We start from the raw sequence: 2,989 nt of genomic DNA, 5'->3' as shown, positions 1-2,989 counted from the left end.
CCTGCTGATCTGTATGTTTGGCTTAGCTCGGATACAGATCAAATCGCTAGCAGCTCACTTCAAACTCTTGTATTTAAGAGGAAGATATGTTTACATTATTTATTACCAGTCTCAAAACATGCTCATTTCAAATAAACTGCATATTGTACCACTGTTCAGTGTTTGCTTAGCCTTGAAAAAAGAAATGGGGAGCCTGTAAAACTAAAAGGCAGTTCTTAAAACATTTTGGCCATCATTTTCTTAGAGCAGTGATACCACTGACACAGCTTCCCACAGTCTTTGCAAATTCCATACAATTACAGATCTTCTGCTACCTCTATGCCCAGAGTACAAACGCATTCCTCCTTCCATTGCATGTTCTTAACAGACAAATCCAAAGTTTTCATTACAGATTACTGAAAATAACCTTTAAAAAAAAAAAAATGCAGTGAGCTGAAAGACAAACATTCCTTAATTTTACCCAATTTCATCCACACTGGCTGTATCACCCTGAAACAAATCCAATCTTTAAAAAGAAAATTCCTATGAAAGATAAGTTTCTGAAGGTGTGTGTATATATATATATATTACATAGGCAGGATTCTGTTTAACAGATTGCCTTGGCAAAATATTTTAAAAGCATCTTCAAGATTTATTAGGAATTGTGATGCAGCATCAAGAATAATTTTGTCACACAGGCCTCCACAGCACTGAGCAGTGTTACCCCCAAAGGAAAATGAGAAAGGGGCAGCAACAAGCACAGCACCACCCTCCAAGCACCTCAGCAGACACTCTTGTAGTAACTATTGCCTTCATATCGTGGTTGAAAAAAAGTGACTATTAGAAAGAACTAATAGTAGTCAAGCACCAACACTGCAGAAGAGATCTGGAGTACGGGAGAGCTACACCAGTGTCCCCTTTTCCTACCTATGTTATTAAGCCATTTAGTCAAATTATTTTTTTTTAAGGCATATTTTGGACACTTAGAAATTCAAGTCCAGGGATATTCTCCAGATATCCTCAATGTATTTTAGATAAGCCTCTCAATAATTATGTATGAAACAGCAGGATGAAAGAGCAGCTGCAGGTACTAGAATCAACTGCAACTCCTCAACCACCTGCTTCACTTCCGCTGCACCTTCAACAACACCCAAACAGTTCTCAAAATTAATTATTCTTTGACTCAAACTGGAAGCCACAAGAGCAGACTTGATTTGATTTCACTCAGATTATCTGTTCCATGTTTTTGAAACACTAGCTGCATTCTCTTGTGCTCCTGTGTCCTCAACAAACCACAAACACAGAAACTGAAAAATATCACTACTTCTTCTCTAGAAGCTTTCTAACCTGAAGTTAAACTGCAGAAAGTTTCCCTGCACCACCACAAAATGCCTTGGAAAACTAGAAGGACAGGAACTTTATGATTTATAGACGTACAGGTTTATATGGATTTAAAATGCTGAAGATGAAACAATGCCTACAATGATCAACAGTAAAGCATTTCCAACTAAAAGAATAACAAAGGGCAGTAAAACATTTCCACATCAGAGACATTTCTTTCTGGCCTGATGGTCAGTGGTTATTTTTTTATACTTTGCAATAGCTCAAGTATAACAACTCTACCATTTTCAGGGAGGAAACAAGGCCATACCCAAAATCAGCTACAGCACAATCACTGCTATTATTTATTTGCTAAAAACAAACAAGTAACTTCCAAGTAAGACTGTGAAAAATAACACTCAAGTAATGCATTAAAACATACCCAGGCCATGAATGGGATTTTGACTGAACTGTTAAAAATATACTTCTGAACTTTCTCATCTGCATGTTTAAGGCTGAAAAGTACTGAAGTTTTGAACAGAAAACCCACAGAAATGTTTGGGGCAGGAGCTATGGGGAAGGGCAGAGGAGAAATCCTTCAGGTCACTGTGATGCACTCTGCCATGCACACATGGGGCAAAGCTTCCTTTTCCCACTCAAATACTAAAGCCATGTCAAACTAGCATGAAGACAAAGAGAAAACTAAGTTCTCCATGCCTGCATCATATTTTACGGGCATGTCACAGAACACTAAGTCATTTACTGCATTTGCTCATGTAATAGCCAGATTTCCCCCAGATTAGGGGGATAACATACATATTTGTAACTATTTATAGACTGCTGCTTGCCAACAGCAAAGCTTGTAAAGCAGCAACATAAAACAGGAGTTACCCAAACCTTACATGATCTGCACCATGCTCCTGGGTCCTTAAAGCTCAGCACGTTAGAAAAGAAGTCAGGGTACTCAGTCAGAAGTCAAAGCCCTGATCAGATGACACCAATGACTGACCTGTGCTACCTGCCACACGGCTGTTCACCTGCGTGGAACGTGCAGGTAGGGGACAGAGATAAGAGTGAAGAGGAAGTTAACTGCATTCAGCTCCTAAAACCCTGTTATCTTGTAACTTGTAATTGACGTGGTCCTGCAGACGTCCACAGCACTTCCCTGAACTGTGGCCCTTAGTGGCCTCGTGCCCTTTCCCCACCTTCCAGTAAGGGCTAAACCAAGAGTGATTCACAAGCTGGATTCCTCTGCACCTCTCCTGCCTCTGACACAGACAGTCAGAGCATCACAAAGTTATATAACACCAACAGAAACGTGATTACCTGAAAAACAGGTTTGAGTAAAGAATGTAAAACTTCTCTAAGAACGATTCCACACCAGAACAAAGCAGCACATCCTTCACAGGCAGCCTCTCATGGCCTTGAGGATGCTTACAGCAACCACCTCACAGCAGTTCAGCTGTGGAAAACAAACAAGAAAAAGCACTTTGAACCAATCTGCCTTATCAGCCAGAGGTGCCAGCAGGGTTTGATCTCTTGCCCACGTGGCAGAAGCCCCACTCTGTGATTCAGCATCACCGAGGAGGCACCTTGGAGACACTGCCTGGGAGGAGCTTTATCCAGATGAAAGGCTGAGTGAAGAAGACACATACCAATGAGACCGAGGGCACAGTGAGCCAAGCTGAAC

The sequence above is a fragment of the Merops nubicus genome, unplaced genomic scaffold, assembly GCF_000691845.1.
Source record: "Merops nubicus isolate BGI_N331 unplaced genomic scaffold, ASM69184v1 scaffold19967, whole genome shotgun sequence".
Lineage (NCBI taxonomy): Eukaryota > Metazoa > Chordata > Aves > Coraciiformes > Meropidae > Merops > Merops nubicus.
The sequence above is the reverse complement of the archived record's forward strand: the minus strand, read 5'-3'. Positions refer to the sequence as shown.